Here is a 24,539-nt window from a genome sequence, read left to right as displayed (position 1 = left end):
GGCATGGATAGAGGGGTCGGCTCGAGGGGACGTGGGAGAGATAGCATGAGAAATGAGAGAGGTCTAGAGAGAGATACGAATAGGATGTCACAACCAGAGATGCCCTTGAGTGTGTATATGCAAGGGGGGAGGGGATGGAGGCACGAGCAGAAAATTTTTTGTGCGGTGTCTGTGTTGGTATGTGTGGGTGTGAGAAGATAATGAGACCTAGGGGCAGAGGGTGTGTCACCACATGAGGTCCAATGGGCTGATGTGGGGCCCTTGGTTCGGTTCCGTCCTGCGCCACATTGGTCGGCCCATGACGCATTTAGGGAGACCCATGGAGGACTCTGTGTCCAGTGACAAAGCCGGATAGGATTTGTAACCCTAGGTCCTCGGACTAAGGTAACCCATTATCTCTGATATTACTATTCATCCAACCTAACTTTAAGGGGCATCCTATAGGATGCTCTGCTAGAATCATACTCATCAATTAGGAAGAGAGGTGGAGACAATGTGTGGGAGACATGCCTAAAGATAATGTGCGTGCGGGAGACACGTAGGCAGCTCTATGTATATAGAAAGGGTTGATGGGGATTGCACGTGTGTATACTTGTGAGAGGAAGAGTGCTTGTGATAAAGGTTAGTGAAAACCGTTATAAATTGTTATGAGAGGGAGGGAGGGTTATATCGAGAGCATGTTTGCGAGAAAGACACCTTGGGAAAGAGTGTGTGAGCATGTGTGCGAGACCACCGATGGATATTCATCGTGTGCACGTATGTGTGAGAGAGAAAGTTAGCGTGTGTGGGAGGAGGGGCCTATGGAGAGTGAAACTACACGTAAAAGATTGATGTACACATTGATTAAAAATATAAAATGTATCCAAATATTAGGATGGGATCATGATATTTGCAATTCCCATAAGGAACGGTAATTGATCTATCAGACATCTATATTCTATCGAATTTGAGCATGTCTATGTTATTATTCGACATAATTGATCCACAGAGTTACTATATTGAACTCTAGACAATGCATCGCTTTAGCAACCGAATATAGACGTGAGTATAGTTCATGTTGTGTGTGTAAACCACATTATACATACAAAAGTTACACAATGAACATTATGAATAGCTAGATATGAACTAGCATAAATTTGAATTCAACTTAAGATGGTTTAAAAAAATTGAATTCAACATGAAGTCCATTCAATTATTTGAATTCGATAACATGGCATTTGTAAATCATACCTAAATTATGGGGGCACCAATCTTTGCTCTACTTTTGTACATAATATCATATATATATAGTTGTGTACAAAATAGATTCAAATTTACCTCCTCCATTCGAAAATAATCGTAGTTATAGGATTTCCAAGTACCAAAATTTCAAAAAAAGCGCATAATTTAATGAGGTTTTCAAACATACAAGGTCAAACTTAACGTTGTCTATTTAGGTCAATCCTCAAAGTTCAAGAGTACTCTAAACGTGAATGCTCCTGTTTCAAAATTTCAAACGAAGTGCCAAAAGCCTCTACTCGCCCGAAACCGCGTGAGACCAATGTTTGGTAGAAGGTAATTACTTTTCTAACTCCGGCCCGTGAAACCTACCGGCCCGATGCCCAAAGGTCTAAACCGGGTAGGTTTGTAGCTTCATCTAGACGCCACACAACCGCCTCCAAAAAACATTCATACACCATGGCCGCCTAAGCACACATGCGCTCGTCCGAAATTTCTCCCGCCCACTATTTGGGACACCTGGGATTACCATCCTACCCCCAACCCGCAGTAGGTCCGAAATTTAAGAGGGGGGCAAACTTTGTACTGTCCGCAAAGTTCAAACAAGCATGTCCCATCTATTCAAAAAAACCAAAAACAAACGTGTCCCAGACAGAAACATGGTTCTCCCTTAGGTCCCCCACCCCCCGATCTGATTCCCCATTCGTACTCTGTGGGCGCCAAAACTACCTATCCACCAGCCGCGAAACCCTGGCGTCCTCCGTCTTCCACCCCATCCCACCCATAAACTGTCGCCCTCCTCCATCATGCCAGAGTCGATACCCTGATGTCGTCGTCCACCACAACCGCAACCGCAATGCCCTCTACGGCTAGTAGTTCAAACCGACGTCGAGCTGCCTCCTGGACACCGACGTGCGCTATACCCAAGCCAGTTCAACCACGTTGTCCTGCGCCTCACTGCTGCCGCTCCAACTTCGCCACCGTCCACAACACCGGAGTTGTTCCTGCTATGACGTCCTTCACCGCCTCGGATCTGCTTCCCCTCCGCCGACAGACGGCCCCCGCAACACAATCATTAATTTGGCCATGGGTTCGTCCAAGGCTCCACCCTCCTCCAAAACATCGGTTCCCCTGGTAAAAAGAAGAAAATCGTGGCGACATTAGGACGACACAACACTGGCAACCGGAAATGGTACTCCTCTTCCCTTATTTGTGCAAATCTTACGTGTCTGGTTGCACGGTATTCATCCCATAGAAGACACTAGTTGACCGCTTTTTCCTGATACTAGATTTTCCTAGTAACTTGTGATGCACAAGGTTTCTCCTGATATACTATTTCATCTTAGCTAGAGGTCTGTCGCCCCCTGGATTTCAATTCCTGGTCAGTTGATTCCCAATTAAAGGAAGCATTCCCCAGCGTAACAGGTGCTAGTCCGCCTATTATGCCGAGGAAGCAATGCCTCAGTGTTTATCTTAGGGGGTGTGGGGCCTAGGGGCTGCTGGCGCCCGATCTGGAGGTCGACCGTGATTAAAGTGATGGTCGAGGGGCGCTTCCAAGCACGGCGGTGGTGTGAGGTCGAGGGGAGGGCAGGGCAATGGAGGTAGGGGTCTGGGCCGGTGGTTGCTGGCGGTTCAAGAAAGATCGTTAACACTGACCAGCGGGAGGTAGATGAAGGCCATCTGCCCGTTCCTTATAGATCAGACGGTTCATAAAAAAATCAACTAGCCTAATTATTTTTAGTCGACTATTATTTTGATAGGACCACATGTGGTGGTGTGCTGGAGGAGTACCTGCATTACCCAGCCATCCCTGTGCTCAGATATTACAAAACCTTATGGAGTAGAATCTAATTTTGTTTGCCATGCAATGTTGTAGAGCTATCATATATCTCCTATCATTTATTTTTCAGCCACCTGCTATCTGCTACTTTTACAGTGCAGTAGTTATGCACACACTCTACCCATACTCTCACTATTGTTTTTTTATGCATCGGTATTTCAAACTCTACCAACCGGTTGATAGAAGCACAAAATAAAAGAGAGAAGCAGCTCTAGATTTCTTCGGGCTTAGGCAAGACACATTTCAGCCTTATAAAGGGTGCAGTCTCAGTAAATGAAGACGGTAAACGTAGCTATGGAATTGATGACCTCGCTCGCCATGAACCACCATCACAGGTGCTTGCTTTAACTTCGCGGTGTCATATGTGGTTCCATGTTGCATATGGTGTCTAGCTTGTATTCGAAAGACTGAAGTCGATCTTTATTAAGATAAGGAAAGATATTTTTTACATGAACCACCATCCCAGGAGCACCAGAAGACAAATAGCTAGTCAGGGCACTGGCCGAGCCAGTGACAAGCCCGTCACAAACAGGCATCGCCTGGAAGCCAACTAAAAAGCCATGATGGTGGTGAAGCACCTCCCACCAGGCTCTTAGGTCCTCAATGATCATGCGCACCAATCCAGCCAGATGTCTTGCTTGTATTGCTTCCAATTTGGTTAAATTGCATCTGCTTAGCTTACACATTATACCTTTGAATATGACATGCCTTCCTATTTTTGGTACATACTAGTACACCTGTCTATTAACCACGCTTTTACATCAAACTAATGTTCTTGTGTATCTCTCGTCAATCACTTATGATGAGACAGTCACGACAGGAGGTTACTATGAGAAAATATGCTCTTTTAAACAATACAGTGTTAGCTGATAACCCACAAGTATAGGGGATCGCAATAGTTTTCAAGGGTAGAGTATTCAACCCAAATTTATAGATTCGACACAAGGGGAGCCAAAGAATATTTGAAGGTATTAGCAGTTGAGTTATCAATTCAACCACACCTGGAGATTAATTATCTGCAGCAACGTGATAAGTAGCAAAGTAATATGATAGTTTTGATAATAGTAGCAGCATTAATGGTAACGGTAATAGTGATAGCAGTAATTTTGTAGCAAGTGCAACAGTAATGATAGCAATAGTAACTTAGCAAGAACAATATAAGATCAATACATAGGCTTTTGATCGGTGACTTGTTGGATGATATTCATCATGAGACAGTTATAACCTAGGCGATACGGCACTAGCTCTAGTTCATCAATATAATGTAGGCATGTATTCCGTAAATAGTCATACATGCTTATGGAAAGAACTTGCATGACATCTTTTGTCCTACCCTCCCGTGGCAGCAGAGTCCAATTGGAAACTAAGGGATATTAAGGCCTCCTTTTAATAGAGTACCGGAACAAAGCATTAACACATAGTGAATACATGAACTCCTCAAACCACGGACATCACCGGGAGTGGTCCCGACTATTGTCACTCTGGGGTTGCCGGATCATAACACATAGTGGGTGACGATAACTTGCAAAATAGGATCTAGGAAATGGATATAATGGTGATAACATAAACGGTTCAGATCTGAAATCATGGCACCCAGGCCCAAAGTGACAAGCATTAAGCATGCGAAAGTAATAGCAACATCAATCTTAGAACATAGTGCATACTAGGGATCAGGCCCTAACAAAACTAACTCGATTACATGATGAATCTCATCCAACTCCTCACCGACCAGCGAACCTACGAAGGAATTACTCACTCCCAGTGGGGAGCATAATGGAATTGGCGATGGAAAAGGGTTGGTGATGACGAAGAACAAAGATCCCCCTCTCCGGAGACCCGAACGGACTCCAGATCTGGCCTCCCAGTGAAGAACAGGAGGTGATGGTGGCTCCGTCTCGTGGATCCCAATATTTCTTTCTCCTTGATTTTTTCTGGAAAAATATGATTTTATAACGTCGGTTTCAGGGTCTGCGGGCCACCAGGTGGGGACAACCCACCTGGGCGCACCGAGAGAGGGGCGTGCCATGGTGGGTTGTGCCCACCCAGGTGCCCCCTCCGGTGGATCTTGGCTCTCGAAATTATTATTTATTGTATAAAAAATCCTTGCAAAGTTCCGTTCCATTCCGAGAATTTTATTTCTGCACAAAAACAACACCATGGTAGTTCCGTTGAAAACAGTGTCAGTCTGGGGTTAGTTTCATTCAAATCATGCAAATTGGAGTCCAAAACAAGAGGAAAACATTAGGAAAAGTATATACGTTGGAGACGTATCAACTCCCACAAGCTTAAACCTTTGCTTGTCCTCAAGCAATTCAGTTGATAAACTGAAAGTGAAAAAGAAAAACTTTTATGAACTCTTTTGCTCTTGTTTGCATAAACAAGCTTAAACAGCACCCAGGTTTTCAGCCAACATTATAACTAACCATGCCGACAATTACTCTTAAAGATTATATTAACTCATATCAATAACATAATCAGCTAGCAAGCAATAATAAGATATCTCAAATGACAACACGTTGTCAAAACAACCATGATATAATATGACAATAGTGGTATCTCACTAGCCCTTTCTGAGACCGCAAAACATAAATGTAGAGCACCTACAAAGTCCAAGCAGCGACTAAAAATTGTAATTCATGGTAGAAAAGATCCAGTCATGATGCACCCAACATTAGCTACACGCAATGCATAAGTCATGACAGTAGTGCTCTCAGGTTCTGGCACTTGTTTTAGAAGGTGATGACACAATATAAAAGTAAATAGATAGTCCGCTCGCAGAGGGAGGCAGTGATTTTTAGAGGTGCCAGAGCTCTAGTTTTTAAAACAGAGGTAAATGATATTTTGAGACATGCACCCTTCTAATTTACTTCACAACTATCAGTTATCAACATCCTCCATGCTAAGCACGCTAGTGGTGGTTCCTAAGCGATAAAAGTAAAGGTTTTGACTCCGTTGGGAGTTTTTGTTTGATTATTTTTAAGCTTTACTGTTTGCAGTTTGGGACTGGGCACCCCTATTAACACCCTTTTCTCATGCGATGGCGAATGAATAAACACTCGACCTGATAATAACCCACTTCGCATGGAAGATACCGACCAACTCCTGTCATTCCATGAACGATCTAGGCACACAAAAGGATATTTATTAGAAATTTTTAGAGGTGGCACATGCAAATTTACTTAGGATGGCAGGGTAATACCACATATAGGTAGGTATGGTGGACTCATCTAGAATAACTTTGGGTTCAATGTTTTGGATGTACAAGCAGAATTCCCACTTAGTACAGAGGAAGGCTAGCAAATAGATTGAGAAGCGGCCATCTAGAGAGCAACAACGGTCATGAACATGCATTATGCATAAGTAACATTGGACACTAGCATGAGTATGATATGAGCACCATGAACATAAATATCATACAGGCTATGTTGGTTTTGATTCAACTACATGCATGAACATGTGCCAAGTCAAGCCACTCGAGCATTCAGAGGAGGATACCATACCATTATACTACATCACAATCATATTAACGCAATGTTCATATCCAAGATAAATCATTATCCAGTCCTAGCTACTTATGCATGGCATGAGGAACTATAATCTCTAATTGTCATTGCAAAAATGTTTAATCATAATGGGCTGAATCATGGATACTAGGCTAAACATATTTACACAAACAGAACAAGTCAAGTTCATACCCGTTTCTCTCTACCACGACCAGTTCATCGAATATCGTCATTATTGCCTTTCACTTGCATGACCGAACGATGTGAAGATAATAGTAGTGCAAGAGTGCCGTGGAGTAAGCTGGAATCTGCAAACATTTTATTCAACAGGAGAAGACAAGGTAAAATGGGCTCTTTATTACATCAATAGTTATTCATATGAGAGCCACTCAACACTTTCATCGTGGTCTTCTCCTCAGTACAACTCGAAAAAAAGAACAAAAATTCAAAACACACTGAAATATTTTTCGAGTCTTTGGTTTTCTTGAACAAGCACATAAAAGGGAAAAGCAAAAATGAGAAAAACTATTTACACGGGAGAGCCCCCATAAAGCAAAAGAAGAACAAGGAAATCTTTTTGTGTTTTCTTTTTAGTATTACAACTAAGCATGCATAGAAAGTAAACTAACTACAACTATTTTTTTGTTTTTCTAAAGTTTTTCAAACACACAAGAAGAAAGCGAGAAAAAATAAATTAAGCATGGATGATACAATGAAAAAGTGTGAACACCGACAAATGAAATAAGTGAACATGAATGTAATGTCAGTGAGAAACACGTACTCCCCCAAGCTTAGGCTTTTGGCCTAGCTTGGTAATCAATCAGAAGCCTGGATAGTAGTTGGGGTACTGAGGAGCGGGCATCCACTAGTCCCACTGTTGAGGCTCTTCCTCCTCCTGTGCAGCCTAATCGTTCCGGTGGGCAATGATGTCCGCAGGCATAATCCTGTATCCGCCGCTGGCAACAGGATCAAACAAAGCAGGAGCAGGAATGGAATAATATCACGAGTTTCAATGCTGAAAACCAAGTTATAAGGAATAGGGATGTCAGGGTAATCTCGTGCAATAAAATGGTGGTGTTCCATGGCTGCACGGTCTAGGAAAACCTTGGTCAGAGGATAATCATGAGGGCGTATCTCAACCTCAAAGTGAGCCGCCAAACGAGTAGCGAAAATACCACCATGTATTTTACCCTTGGACCTATTAATGTGGAGGCGACGTGCCACAATAGCTCCCAAGCTATAAGTGTTGTCACCCTCTAATGCACGATGCAAAACAGCAAGGTCTGGTGAGCTGCGTGCACCCACCTTCTCTCTAGCAAGCAAGCATTTTGCAATGAAAGGAGAAAAGTATTGAACAATAGGAAAATGCAAGCCAGCGACAGTGATAGCTAACACCCCTCTCTCATCTCCCACCATGAAGGTACGATAAAAGGCCTCAAACTCTGCCGGCCTAGGCTCAGCTAATCTCCCATAAGAAGGGATCATGCATATGTTTAACGCCCTCGATGCGGCTATATCTCCCACGTGTCGAAGCACGACTTAGAGGCATAACCGCATTGAAAGCAATGTCGCAAGTGAGGTAATCTTCACAACAACCCATGTAATACATTAAGGGATAAGGAAACATAGTTGGCTTACACTCGCCACTTCACACAATACATGAAAAAACATTACATCATCCAGATACAATCAAGGTCCGACAACGGAACCAAAATGAAAGAAGACTACCCCAAATGCTACACAGATCCCCGATCGTCCCGACTGGGCTCCACTACTGATCAACTGGAAACGGAACAACATAACGAACACGAACTTCAACGGGCTCGTCCTTGAGCTTGGTTGCATCACCTGCACGATATCATCGGCACCTACAAACTGGTTTTGGAAGTATCTATGAGCCACGGGGACTCAGCAATATCGAACCCTCGCGATCAAGACTATTTAAGCTTATAGGTAGGGTAAAAGGTATGAGGTGGAGCTGCAGCAAGCGACTAGCATATATGGTGGCTAACATACGCATATGAGAGTGAGAAGAGAAGGCAAAGCACGTTCGAGAAACTATGATCAAGAAGTGATCCTAGAACAACCTACGTCAAGCATAACTCCAACACCGTGTTCACTTCCCGGACTCCGCCGAGAAGAGACCATCACAGTTACACACGCGGTTGATGCATTTTAATTAAGAACAACTTTAGGTTTTCTACAACCGGACATTAACAAATTCCAATCTGCCCATAACCGTGGGCACAACTTTCAAAAGATCAAATCCCTGCAGGGGTGTCCCAACTTAGCCCATCACAAGCTCTCACGGTCAACGAAGGATATTCCTTCTCCCAAGAAAATCCGATCAGGCTCGGCATCCCGGTTACAAGACATCCTTGACAATGGTAAAACAAGTCCAGCAAGACCACCCGCTGTGCCGACAAATCCCGATAGGAGCTGCACATATCTCGTTCTCAGGGCACACCGGATAAGCTAAGTGTACGAGAGCCAACGTAACCCAAGTTGCCAAGGGACGGCCCCGCACGGTGCTCTGGGTTGGACCAACACTTAGACAAGCACTCGCCTGGGGGTTTAAATAAAGATGACCCTTGGGAAGGCCTACCCAAGGGAAGAAAAGGCTAGGTGGCAAATGGTAAAACCAATGTTGGGCCTTGCTGGAGGAGTTTTATTCAAAGCAAACTGTCAAGGGGTTCCCATTATAACCCAACCGTGTAAGGAACGTAAAATCTAGGAACATACCACCGATATGACGGAAACTAGGGCGGCAAGAGTGGAACAAAACATCAGGCATAAGGCCGAGCCTTCCACCCTTTACCAAGTATATAGATGCATTAATTAAATAAGAGATATTGTGATATCCCAACAAAATATCCATGTTCCAACAAGGAACAAACTCCAATCTTCACCTGCAACTAACAACGCTGTAAGAGGGGCCGAGCAAAGCAATAACATAGCCAAACAACAGTTTGCCAGGACAAGGTGGGTTAGAGGCTTGGCTTAACAATATGGGAGGCATGATAAGGAAGTTGTAGGTATCGCAGCATAGGCATAGCAATAGAGCGAGCATCTAGCAGGCAAAGATAGAAGTGATTTCGAGGGTATGGTCATCTTGCCTGAAATCCCGCAAGGAAGAAGAACGAGTCCATGAAGAAGACAAACGGACGTGGTCGAATGGGTCCTCACAAACGCGACGTTCTCAAAACCAACCCCAATAAGCAACACCGGAAAGAAGCACACAACATAGTAAACAACCAACACATGAACATGGTAAGATATCCGGGATGTGGTATGCGGTGCATATGCATGACTTGCAAAGGAATGATTGAACCTGGCCTCATCTTGGAAAACCAAGAGTGCCACTGGAAATATGAGGTGATTTCGGTTGAAATCTACATAAAGAACACCAGAATCGGATGCACGGTTTGGAAATGGCAAGCAAAACAAATATGGCACCGGTTTGCGATAATTAGCAAGTAGCCATCTAAATGCATCAAGATAAATATGCTACACCATGCAAACATAGCAACAAAATACATGGAAGGGATCCACTCATGATGCTTGACAAAATATGAACACTGATCTACGACTAATTCACTCAATAGCAGGATCAAACAAGCATGACAAAAGTGCAAATGATAACAGATTACAGACTTAGTGAAATTAACATCATGTCAAGAATTTATCATCAGGAAGCAACCTCTAGAGCATGAAAACTACATGGTACAGGAACATATCATGGCAACGCAAGGCATGGTATGAAGATACTCTAAGCACATAACAAAAGGGACCAGAGAATACAATTACAAGCATGCGAACATAGCAAAAACACAAACAGATTCAGACTTAGTGAAAAACTGGAGCATGCAAAACAGATTAACAAGTAGGCATGTTTACGAGCTCGATGCACTCACTACAAAGCATGGAATGAGAATCTAAGCATACACCCATCAAGAAGACATGGCATAGAAGCTAGACCTGACAAGAACAACATCATAGCAAGCACGGATCAACAACAACAAGCTTGGTAAAATTGCAAAACATGTTAACAATCTGCCAGGAACATTTTATAGCAAAAGTAGAGCTCGATTGACCTAAGCTAGGGTGCTCCATAAATGCAAACAAAGATATGGATGGATAGAGCACCACAATATAAACAAAACATCCTAACTGATCATCCTCAAAAGAGGCACGGATCACTAGGAAACAACATGAACATATGGCATAAAAACAATATCAGGACAAGGACTTAGTGAAATTCTAAGTCCCTGAAATCAGCATCATTGAGTAAGCTACTTTGCATGCTTGTGCTAGTCACCACAAAGATCACAAAAACATGGCATACACCCCTGTAAAGATGGCATGGCATTCTACAAAACACATGTAGAGCTCAGGATCATAGCATGCACACATTAATCATGGCAAAAATGAGAAAAGAGCATTTGGTGAAACAGATCTGACATAATCATCACATAGGCCTCTTCCAGCAGCATTTCAGGCATCAAGATGAGCTCAAATGAAAATGATGCAATGAGATGAAATGATGTACTCGTCGAGACGAACATTTTGATATGCTACACGCATGAATCGGAGCTACGGTGAGGAAGTTATGATGCGTTGAAAAGAGCAAAAATATTAGAGTTTGCGGGGAAAAGTCAACCGGGGGATGGATCTGGATCTGGATCCAGATCGCACGCCTTTCGAGGATCGACGGAGTCGGCGCCGGAGCAGTCCGGGGCGGTGGCCGGAGACGCGGGGACTCGCCAGAGGAGACAGATCCGGGTGCGGGGAAGACGGCGGCGGCCGGATGAGCAGCGGCGGAGCGGCGGTGAGCAGCGGAGCTGGCGGGCGGCGCGGCGCCGACGAGGTGGCAGCGGCGGACACAGGTGGCTGGTGAGCAGCTCCGGCCGACGCGGGTGGCGGCGCGACGGAGGGAGAGAATCAGCGCGGCGAGGCGTGCTGCTGCGCCAGCGATGGTGGCGGCGGCATACGGAGGCGCGCGAGGCGCGGGCGCGTCGGGGTGGCGGCGCTGGCGGTCCGGGCCGGGCGGGCCCTGCCTGGGCTCCGCGGGCCGGCGGCGGGCGCGGGAGGAGAGAGAAGGAGGAGGCCGCTGAGGTGGCGGTGCATGGTTTGAGGAGATCGGTGGCGGGGTGACGTGTCGGGCGCTGATTCGCCGGAGTGAGGTGGCCGGTGGATGCATCCGGCGCAGACGGACATGTCCGGCGGCGCGGAGGCAGCGGTGCTAGGGTTTGCTCTGCGCGAGAAAATCGGAGGGAGACACATATATATAGGTAGATGAAGCTAGGAGAGTCCAAATGAGGTGCGGTTTTCGGCCACGCGATCGTGATCGAACGACCGAGATGATGGAGGGGGTTTAGGTGGGTTTTGGGCCACTTCGGAAGGATGTTGGGCTGCAACACATATGAGGCCTTTTCGGTCCCTCGATTAACCGTTGGAGTATCAAACGAAGTCGAAATGGCACGAAACTTGACAGGCGGTCTACCAGTTGTAAACCAAGGCCGCATGACAAGTCTCGGTCCAATCCGAGAACGTTTAACACACACACATGAAAAGAGGTAGAAAGGGACACCGGAGGACATAGGAGCGCCGGATTGCAAACGGACAACGGGGAAAATGCTCGGATGCATGAGACGAACATGTATGCAAAAGAAATGCACATGATGACATGATATGCAATGCATGACATGCAAGAAATGACAAGGCAACAATAGCGAATAACTGGAGGACACCTGGCACATCGGTCACGGGGCGTCACAACACTCCACCACTACGAGAGGATCTCGTCCCGAGATCTAGAATGGCACGAGAGGGAAAACGGAAGAGAAAGAGAAGAGGTAAAGCTAAGTTCCTTCTTTGACAAATGAGTGAAACCAAAGAACCTTGAAAAGGTTAAGCCATTTGAGAGAGAAAAAAAACAAGAAAGATGAACGAAGTAGAAAGCACTCCGTTAAGAAAAGAGGAAAAGAAAGAACCAATTCGGGTAGCACTTCGGTTGAAAAGAGATGACCGACTTGATAAAATGAAAGAGCTTTAGCAAAGGGACACAACACTCCCGTTAAATGGATAAACACGAAAAGAACATGATCTTTGACAAAACGAGATGATGGGTGAAAAGAACAAAATCACATTGCCTCTGGAATGAAAGAATAGAAGATAGATAGTTGAAATGGAGAATGGAGAAGAAAATGCCAACTTCTGCCACAAAAGAGCTTGAAAAGCATCTTTAGGAGAAGGGTCGAACGGAGTTGTTGGAAAAACAACAACGAAAACAGTAAGCTTGTTGGGGGCTTATGGAAAACATCTCAAAACTGAGTTGAAATTCTGCCACTGACAAAAAACAATAGACTTGATTTATATGAGCAAGAAGACGTGAAACTTATTTCACCGGGAGGGTAGATGAATAAACTTGGGTCATTTATGAGCACCATAAATAGCAACAATCCCTAGGGAAAGCTTTAGGTGAAATATAATCCAAGATAAATTCCAATGAAGAGATTGATGGATTTAAAATATCTCATTCTTAACAACATGTGAATCATGAAACATGAACTCAAATTATCAAGAATGACATAATACCACCTCCAATGATACGGAAGAAAGAATTGCACTCTGGATTGCATGAAGAAGAATACTTGAGCTCTTTAGAAAAGAATGTTGATGAACACTTCGAGAAGGAAATTGAATCCTTGATGAACCATCATGTTGAACCTTCATTAGGAACTCTGGTAGCAAAAGAATGATCAAACGAAATGAAGGATGAAAAGAATAAGGTTGATGCCTTGCAATGGTTTAGATGGAGCTTCACAATGATATCATTGAAATAGCTTGGAACTCCGGAAAGAAAAGGTGAACAACTAAAAACAAGAATTTGATGAACCTCCGGAATAAGGAATTGAGTTCACTCGATGAAACAAGAATACGAATTACATTATGCTTATCCTTCACAAATTAAATTGATGACAATCAGTGGATTTGACATATTAGTTATTTTCGTAGAGAAGATTAAGAGAGATATAACATCAACTTGGGAAGGTCTTCAACGATCCACCAGTAGGATTGAAACAATAATTGAATTGATATGATAGCAAGGAAGAAAACAAATCTTGAATAGCCACCGTAAGAATTGGAAATGAATGAAGTAAAGGGATGAATCACCGGTAAGAATTTGAAAACGAACAAAGATACTTGGGGCAATTTAGATACAAGAGAATAAAGAGATCACGAGCTAATTACATAATACTTGAATGAAGCACCGGTAAGATCTGGAGAACGATAACTGAAAGCTGAGAATGAATAATTCTGAGACGATGGGCTCCAGAGAATCAAACTGAAAAGACTTCTGAATTACTCCAGATGGGTGAAAAAAATTCTCACGATCAAAAACAATTATGAGAGGATGTGAACAAGCTAGAACCATGAATCTTTAAGAGAAGGGAGCAAGGTTGAGAGAAAAATCTTCTTCGGTCTTCAAGTGTTGAGAATGTCGACGAGAAACACCACCAAGAATTTTTGAGGCACTCTAGAATGAAAATTGGAAATGTAGAGCCAACGATGAAAAGAATTTGCAAGATCTTGGAGAAAGACATTTGACTGATGATAAATTATTCTTACGTGAAACTTCGAAAAGAATTTGGGAGTAACTTCGTGAAAAATTAGAAGAGTCGGGTAAGATCCTGGGAAAAGACCTGTGGGTTAGGGCCCACTCAAAAGAAACACTGTTGAAATGATTGCTAGAAAAGAGAGATTCCACCGGTTGAATTAAATGGCTTGAATGAGGTCACATCCTCGAAAAGATCTTGAACGAACGCAGAGTGGAAACACAAATCTTCGAGATATCTTGAGCACTTTGAAACAATTGAATAGCGAGAAGTGGATGATTACGAGGTGCACCGGCATGAGAAAGCATTAGAAACGAGGAAAGGATAAAGAAACACCAGAAGCTTGAATTGAATCCACCGGAGGAGAAAAGGAATGAAGAATGACGAACTTGAAGCTCCGTTATAATCTTCATGAGAATCACCGGATATGAACATTGACGGAAAAGGAATGGAGAGGCTTCCCATCAATAAAAGGATACTTGAATAAGAAATCTGAATCCTTGAAGAAAAACGTGTAGGTGGGCGGGAAAACAAAGGCAACTTGGCAACGAATGAAACAAACACCGTTGAGAAGACTTGAGTTGATCTTGCAAATGTTGAAAAAGATCGGATCCACTTGAAGAGAAGCACACCGGTTGAAGGCTTGACATGACAATCTCGATTATCATGAAGGATTAGTGTTCCCATCGGAGTGTGAGAACACCGCTTAGGGAAGGTATGGAATTAACTCTTGACTTCGAAGCAACTCGAATACCACAACTCAAAACAAAACAAAGGATTGGCTTGCAGAATAAGCCGGCACAAACATATGATAGAGATTTCGTCCGAAGTTTTCGTGGTGGGGCATATACGGGCTCGATCGTACAGCACCATCATGTACAGGGCAGTGCACATGATATACGAAGCGTCCCCGAGTCGGCATAGCCAATGACTCTTTAAGACACAACGAGACCACTGTAAAAACCAACCGTGAATAGGCGGACCACTAGACGTCGAACCCCAATTTCATATCATACATCTGTCGGAAAGATATCCTAAGAGCTACTTGAATTCCCACTTATAAACTCCCAAAACTTTCCAGTTATGCAATCAGGTGTTGGGCATACAGGGGAAGCATAATATCTCACCCAAAACTAGCAAATCCTACATCCAGTTGTATCCATCCTTCAACACATAACCAAGAAACCTTCGGAAACCGTTTACCTGAACCTTCGAAAAGCATCCGTTATACGAGTTATGGCAATACCCCCGAACTCCGCCCCAGTACTGGGTGGCATCGAGGTTATCTCACCAACAACTACATAAAAGAGATTTTCGATGTCGGCGAAACTCAAGTATTCCAGAATTGTAACGATAAAATTGTGACGACAACACCTCGGAGCTCAACTCCCTGGGACACTGCCGCAACCCCTAAATGACAGGAGGCACCAAGAACAATGTTCTCGTCACAAAACCATCGGAACGATTCCAAGATACCCGCGTGATCCTAAATTTTTAGTGAAATTTGAGAAGAGAAGAGTCAAAACTCTACGTTAGGATGCCTCATCAGAGCGATGAAGGGACTGAGGAGTATAAAAAATTCCTAACTCTCTGATATATATAATCCTAAATGACTCAAAACATTTTTCTAGACTCAACAGCGCCAACGATTCGATCAAGCAGGGGGCTCCTAAGGTCGGGGAAGGCTCTGATTACCAACTTGTAACGCCCTCGATGCGGCTATATCTCCCACGTGTCGAAGCACAACTTAGAGGCATAACCGCATTGAAAGCAATGTCGCAAGTGTGGTAATCTTCACAACAACCCATGTAATACATTAAGGAATAGGAAACATAGTTGGCTTACACTCGCGACATGACACAATACATGAAAAAACATTACATTATCCAGATACAATCAAGGTCCGACTACATAACCAAAATGAAAGAAGACTACTCCAAATGCTACACAGATCCCCGATCGTCCCGACTGGGCTCCACTACTGATAAATTGGAAACAGAACAACATAACAAACACGAACTTCAATGGGCTCCTCCTTGAGCTTGGTTGCGTCACCTACATGGTATCATCGGCACCTGCAAAGCTGATTTTGGAAGTATCGGTGAGCCACGGGGACTCAGCAATCTCACACCCTCACAATTCAGACAATTTAAGCTTATAGGTAGGGTAAAAGGTATGAGGTGGAGCTGCAGCAAGCGACTAGCATATATGGTGGCTAACATACGCAAATGAGAGCGGGAAGAGAAGGAAAATCACGTTCGAGAAACTATGATCAAGAAGTGATCCTAGAACAACCTACGTCAAGCATAACTCCAACACCGTGTTCACTTCCCGGACTACGTCGAGAAGAGACCATCACGGTTACACATGCGGTTGATGCATTTTAATTAAGAACTACTTCAGGTTTTCTACAACCGGACATTAACAAATTCCCATCTACCCATAACCGCGGGCACGGCTTTTGAGAGTTCAAATCCCTGCAGGGGTGTCCCAACTTAGCCCATAACAAGCTCTCATAGTCAACGAAGGATATTCCTTCTCCCTATAAAATCCGATTAGGCTCGGCATCCCGGTTACAAGACATCCTCGACAATGGTAAAACAAGTCCAGGAAGACCACCCGCTGTGCCGACAAATCCCGATAGGAGCTGCACATAACTCGTTCTGAGGGCACACTTGATAAGCTAAGCGTACGGGAGCCAACGTAACCCAAGTTGCCAAGGGACCGCCCCGCATGGTGCTCTGGGTTGGACCAACACTTAGACAAGCACTGGCCCGGGGGTTTAAATAAAGATGACACTTGGGCAGGTCTACCCAAGGGAAAGAAAAGGCTAGGTGGAAAATGGTAAAAGCAATGTTGGGCCTTGCTGGAGGAGTTTTATTCAAAGCGAACTGTCAAGGGGTTCCCATTATAACCCAACCGTGTAAGGAACGCAAAATCCGGGAACATAAAACCGATATGACGGAAACTAGGGCGGCAAGAGTGGAACAAAACACCAGGCATAAGGCCGAGCCTTCCACCCTTTACCAAGTATATAGATGCATTAATTAAATAAGAGATATTGTGATATCCCAATAAAATATCCATGTTCCAACAAGGAACAAACTCCAATCTTCACCTGCAACTAACAATGCTATAAGAGGGGCTGAGCAAAGAGGTAACATAGCCAAACAACGGTTTGCTAGGACAAGGTGGGTTAGAGGCTTGTCTTAACAATATGGGAGGCATGATAAGCAAGTGGTAGGTATCGCAGCATAGGCATAGCAATGGAGCGAGCATCTAGCAAGCAAAGATAGAAGTGATTTCGAGGGTATGGTCATCTTGCCTGAAATCCCGCAAGGAAGAAGAACGAGTCCATGAAGAAGACAAACGGACGTGGTCGAACGGGTCCTCACAAACGCGACGTTCTCAGAACCAACCCCAAGAAGCAACACCCGAAAGAAGCACACAACATAGTAAACAACCAACACATGAACATGGTAAGATATGCGGGATGCGGTGCATATGCATGACTTGCAAAGGAATGATTGAACCTGGCCTCATCTTGGAAAACCAAGAGTGCCACTGGAAAAAATTAGGTGATTTTGGTTGAAATCGATATGAAGAACACCAGAATCGGATGCACGGTTTGGAAATGGCAAGCAAAACAAATATGGCACCGGTCTGCGATAATCAGCAAGTAGTCATCTAAATGCATCAAGATAAATATGCTACAGCACTCAAGCATAGCAACAAAATACATGGCAGGGATCCACTCATGATGGTTGACAAAATATGAACACTTAGCTATGACTAATTCACTCAATAGCAGGATCAAACAAGCATGGCAAAAGTGTAAGTGATAACAGGTTACAGACTTGGTGAAATTAACATCATGTCAGGAATTTATGATCAGGAAGCATCCTCTAGAGCGTGAAAACTACATGCTACCGGAACATATCATGGGAAAGCAAGGCATGGTATGAAGCTACTCTAAGCACATAACAAAAGTCCCGTAGTGACCTTGAACCAAAAGGGATCAGAGAATACAATTGCAAGCATGCGAACATAGCAAAAACACAAACAGATTCAGACTTAGTGAAAAACTGGAGCATGCAAAACAGATAAATAAGTAGGCATGTTTACGAGCTCGATGCACTCACTACAAAGCATGGCATGACAATCTAAGCAGACACCCATCAAGAAGACATGGCATAGAAGCTAGAAATGACAAGAACAACATCATAGCATGCACGGATTAACAACAACAAGCTTGGCAAAATTGCAAAACATGTTAACAATCTGCCAGGAACATTTTATAGAAAAAGTAGAGCTCGATTGACTCAAGCTATGGTGCTCCATAAATGCAAACAAAGACATGGATGGATAGAGCACCACAATATAAACAAAACATCCTTACTGATCATCCTCAAAAGAGGCACGGATCACTAGGAAACAACATGAACATATGGCATAAAAACAATATCAGGACAAGGACTTAGTGAAATTCTAAGTCCCTGAAATCAACATCATTGAGTAAGCTACTTTGCATGCTTGTGCTAGTCACCACAAAGATCACAAAAAACATGGCATACACCCCTGTAAAGATGGCATGGCATTCTACAAAATGCATGTAGAGCTCAAGATCATAGCATGCACACATTAATCATGGCAAAAATGACAAAAGGGCATTTGCTGAAATAGATCTGACATAATCATCACATAGCCCTCTTCCAGCAGCTTTTCGGGCATCAAGATGAGCTCAAATGAAAATGATGCAACGAGATGAAATGATGTACTCGTCGAGATGAACATTTTGATATGCTAGGAGAGTCCAAATGAGGTGCGATTTTCGGCCACGCGATCATGATCGAACGACCGAGATGATGGAGGGGGTTTAGGTGGGTTTTGGGCCACTTTGGAAGGATGTTGGGCTGCAACACATATGAGGCCTTTTCGGTCCCTCGGTTAACCGTTGGAGTATCAAACAAAGTCCAAATGGCACGAAACTTGACAGGCGGTCTACCGGTAGTAAACCAAGGCCGCATGACAAGTCTCGGTCCAACCCGAGAACGTTTAACACCCGCACATGAAAAGAGGTAGAAAGGGACACCGGAGGACATAGGAGGGTTGGATTGCAAAACGGACAACGGGGAAAATGCTCGGATGCATGAGACAAACATGTATGCAAAATAAATGCACATGATGACATGATATGCAATGCATGACACGCAAGCAATGACAAGGCAACAATAGCGAATAACTGAAGGACAACTGGCACATCGGTCACGGGGCGTCTCAACACTCCACCACTATGAGAGGATCTCGTCCCGAGATCTAGAATGGCACCGGAGGGAAAACGTAAGAGAAATAGAAGAGGTAAAGCTAAGTTGCTTCTTTGACAAACGAGTGAAACCAAAGAACCTAAAAAAGGTTAAGCCATTTGAGAGAGCAAAAAACAACGAAGATAAACGAAGTAGAAAGCACTCCGTTAAGAAAAGAGGAAAAGAAAGAACCGATTCAGGTAGCCCTTCGGTTGTGAAGAGATGACCGACTTGATAAAATGAAAGAGCTTTAGCAAAGGGACACAACACTCTGGTTAAATGGATAAACACGAAAATAACATGATCTTTGACAAAACGAGATGATGGGTGAAAAGAACAACATCACAATGCCTCCGGAATGAAATAATAGAAGATAGATAATTGAAATGGAGAATGGAGAAGAAAATGCCAACTTCTGCCACAAAAGAGCTTGAAAAGCATCTTTAGGAGAAGGGTCAAACGGAGTTGTTGGAAAAACAACAAGGAAACGAGTAAGCTTGTTGTGGGCTTGTGGAAAACATCTCGATACCGAGTTGAAATTCTGCCACTGACGAAAAACAATAGCATGGATTGATATGAGCAACAAGACGAGAAACTTATTTCACCGGGAGGGTAGTTGAAGAAACTTGGGTCATTTATGAGCACCATAAATAGCAACAATCCCTAGGGAAAGCTTTAGGTGAAATATAATCCAAGATAAATTCCAATGAAGAGATTGATGGATTTAAAATATCTCATTCTTAACAACATGTGAATAATCAAACATGAACTCAAATTATCAAGAATGACATAATACCACCTCCAATGATACGAAAGAAAGAATTGCACTCCGGATTGCACGAAGAAGAATACTTGAGCTCCTTAGAAAAGAATGTTGATGAACACTTCGAGAAGGAAATTGAATCCTTGATGAACCATCATTTTGAACCTTCATTAGGAACTCCGGTAGCAAAAGATTGATCAAACGAAATGAAGGATGAAAAGAATAAGGTTGAAAGCCTTACAATGATTTAGATGGAGCTTCGCAATGATATCATTGAAATAGCTTGGAGCTCCAGAAAGAAAAGATGAACAACTGAAAACAAGAATTTGATGAACCTCCGGAATAAAGAATTGAGTTCACTCGAGGAAACAAGAATAAGAATTACATTATGCTTATCCTTCACAATTTAAATTGATGAAAATCAATGGATTTGACATATTACTTATTCTCGTAGAGAAGATTAAGAGAGATATAACATCAACTTGGGAAGGTCTTCAACGATCCACCAGTAGGATTGAAACAATAATTGAATTGATATGATAGCAGGGAAGAAAAAAATCTTGAATAGCCACCGTAAGAATTGGAAATGAACGAAGTAAATGGATGAATTACCGGTAAGAATTTGAAAACGAACAAAGATACTTGGGGAAATTTAGATACAAGAGAATGAAGAGATCACAAGCTGATTAGATAATACTTGAATGAAGCACCGGTAAGATCTGGAGAACGATAGCTGAAAGCTGAGAATGAATAATTCTGAGACGATGGGCTCCGGAGAATCAAACTGAAAAGACTTCTGAATTACTCCGGATGGGTGAAAAAAATTCTCATGATCAAAAACAATTATGCGAGGATGTGAACAAGCTAGAACCATGAATCTTTAAGAGAAAGGAGCAAGATTGAGAGAAAAATCTTCTTCGGTCTTCAAGTATTGAGAATGTCGACGAGAAACACCACCAACAATTTTTTAGGCTCTCCGGAATGAAAATTGGAAAGGTAGAGCCAACGATGAAAAGAATTTGCAAGATCTTGGAGAAAGACATTTGACTGATGATACATCATTCTTACGTCAAACTTCGAAAAGAATTTGGGAGTAACTCCGTGAAAAATTAGAAGAGTCAGGTAAGATCCTAGGAAAAGACCTGTGGGTTAGGGCCCACTCAAAAGAAACACCGTAGAAATGATTGCTAGAAAAGAGAGATTCCACTGGTTGAATTAAAAGGCTTGAATGAGGTAACATCCTCGAAAGATCTTGAACGAACGCAGAGTGGAAACACGAATCTTCGATATATCTTGAGCACTTCGAAACAATTGAATAGCGAGAAGTGGATGATTACGAGGTGCACCGGCATGAGAAAGCATTAGAAACGAGGAAAGGATAAAGAAACACCAGAAGCTTGAATTGAATCCACCGGAGGAGAAAAGGAACGAAGAATGACGAACTTGAAGCTCCGTTATAATCTTCACGAGAATCACCGGATACGAACATTGACGGAAATGGAATGGAGAGGCTTCCCATCAACAAAAGGATACTTGACCAAGAAATCCGAATCCTTGGAGAAAAAGGGGTAGGTGGGCGGGAAAACAAAGGCAACATGGAGACGAATGAAACAAACACCATTGAGAAGACTTGAGTTGATCTTGCGGATGTTGAAAAAGATTGGATCCACTTGAAGAGAAGCACACCGGTTGAAAAGGATTGACATGACAATCTCGATTATCATGAAGGATTAGTGTTCACATCAGAGTATGAGAACACCGCTTAGGAAAGGTATGGAATCAACTCTTGACTACGAAGCAACTCGAATACCACAACTCAAAACAAAACAAAGGATTGGCTTGCAGAATAAGCCGGAACAAACATATGATGGAGATTTCATCTGAAGTTTTCATGGTGGGGCCTACACGGGCTCGATCGTACAACAACATCATGTACAAGGCAGCGCACATGACATACGAAGCGTCCCCGAGTCGGCATAGCCAAGGACTCTTTAAGACACAATGAGACCACTATAAAACCAACCATGAATAGGCGGACCACTAGATGTTGAACCCCAATTTCATATCATACATCTGTCGGAAAGATATCCTAAGAGCTACTTGAATTCCCACTTATAAACTCCCGAAACTTTCCAATTATGCAATCAGGTGTTGGGGATACAGGGGAAGCATAATATCTCACCCAAAACTAGCAAATCTTACATCCAGTTGTATCCATCCTTCAACACATTACCAAGAAACCTTCGGAAATCATTTACCACAACCTTCGAAAAGCATCTGTTATACGAGTTATGGCAATACTCCCGAACTCCCGCCCCAGTACTGGGTGGCGTCGAGGTTATCTCACCAACAACTACATAAAAGAGATTTTCGATGTCGGCGAAACTCAGGGATTCCAGAACTGTAACGATAAAATTGCGATGACAACACCACGGAGCTCAACTCCCTGGGACACTGCCACAACCCCTAAATGACAGGAGGCACCAAGAACAATGTTCTCGTCACAAAACCATCAGAACGATTCCAAGATACCCGCGTGATCCTAAATTATTTATGAAATTTGAGAAGAGAAGAGTCAAAACTCTACGTCAGGATGCCTCACCAGAGTGACGAAGGGACTGAGGAGTAAAAAGAATTCCTAACTCTCCGATATATATAATCCTAAATGACTCAAAACAATTTTCTAAACTCAACAGCGCCAACGATTCGATCAAGCAGGGAGCTCCTAAGGTCGGGGAAGGCTCTGATTACCAACTTGTAATGCCCTCAATGCGGCTATATCTCCCACATGTCGAAGCATGACTTAGAGAAATAACTGCATTGAAAGCAATGTCGCAAGTGAGATAATCTTCACAACAACCCATGTAATACATTAAGGGATAAGGAAACATAGTTGGTTACACTCGCCACTTCACACAATACATGAAAAAAACATTACATCATCCAGATACAATCAAGGTCTGACTACGGAACCAAAATGAAAGAAGACTACTCCAAATGCTACACAAATCCCCGATCGTCCCGACTGGGCTCCACTACTGATCAACTGGAAACAGAACAACATAACGAACACGAACTTCAATGGGCTCCTCCTTGAGCTTGGTTGCGTCACCTGCACGATATCATCGGCACCTCCAAACTGGTTTCGGAAGTATCTGTGAGCCACGGGGACTCAGCAATCTCACACCCTCGTGATCAAGACTATTTAAGCTTATAGGTAGGGTAAAAGGTATGAGGTGGAGCTGCAGCAAGCGACTAGCATATATGGTGGCTAACATACGCAAATGAGAGCGAGAAGAGAAGGCAAAGCACATTCGAGAAACTATGATCAAGAAGTGATCCTAGAACAACCTACGTCAAGCATAACTCCAACACCGTGTTCACTTCCCAGACTCCGCCGAGAAGAGACCATCACAGTTACACAAGCGGTTGATGCATTTTAATTAAGGACAACTTCAGGTTTTCTACAACCGGACATTAACAAATTCCCATCTGCCCATAACCGTGGGCACGGCTTTCGAAAGTTCAAATCCCTGCAGGGGTGTCCTAACTTAGCCCATCACAAGCTCTCACGGTCAACGAAGGATATTCCTTCTCCCAAGAAAATCCGATTAGGCTCGGCATCCCGGTTACAAGACATCCTCGACAATGGTAAAACAAGTCCAGCAAGACCACCCGCTGTGCCGACAAATCCCGATAGGAGCTGCACATATCTCGTTCTCAGGGCACACCGGATAAGCTAAGCGTACAGGAGCCAACGTAACCCGAGTTGCCAAGCGACGGCCCCGCACGGTGCTCTAGGTTGGACCAACACTTAGACAAGCACTGGCCAAGGGGTTTAAATGAAGATGACCCTTGGGCAGGCCTACCCAAGGGAAAGAAAAGGCTAGGTGGCAAATGGTAAAACCAATGTTGGGCCTTGCTGGAGGAGTTTTATTCAAAGCAAACTATCAAGGGGTTCTCATTATAACCCAACCGTGTAAGGAACACAAAATCCAGGAACATAACACCGATATGATAGAAACTAGGGTGGCAGGAGTGGAACAAAACACGAGGCATAAGGCCGAGCCTTCCACCCTTTACGAAGTATATAGATGCATTAATTAAATAAGAGATATTGTGATATCCCAACAAAATATCCATGTTCCGACAAGGAACAAACTCCAATCTTCACCTGCAACTAACAACACTATAAGACGGGCTGAGCAAAGCGGTAACATAGCCAAACAACGGTTTGCTAGGACAAAGTGGATTAGAGGCTTGGATTAACAATATGGGAGGCATGATAAGCAA

The sequence above is a fragment of the Triticum dicoccoides genome, chromosome 6A, assembly GCF_002162155.2.
Source record: "Triticum dicoccoides isolate Atlit2015 ecotype Zavitan chromosome 6A, WEW_v2.0, whole genome shotgun sequence".
Lineage (NCBI taxonomy): Eukaryota > Viridiplantae > Streptophyta > Magnoliopsida > Poales > Poaceae > Triticum > Triticum dicoccoides.
Note: the sequence above shows the minus strand (reverse complement) of the source record.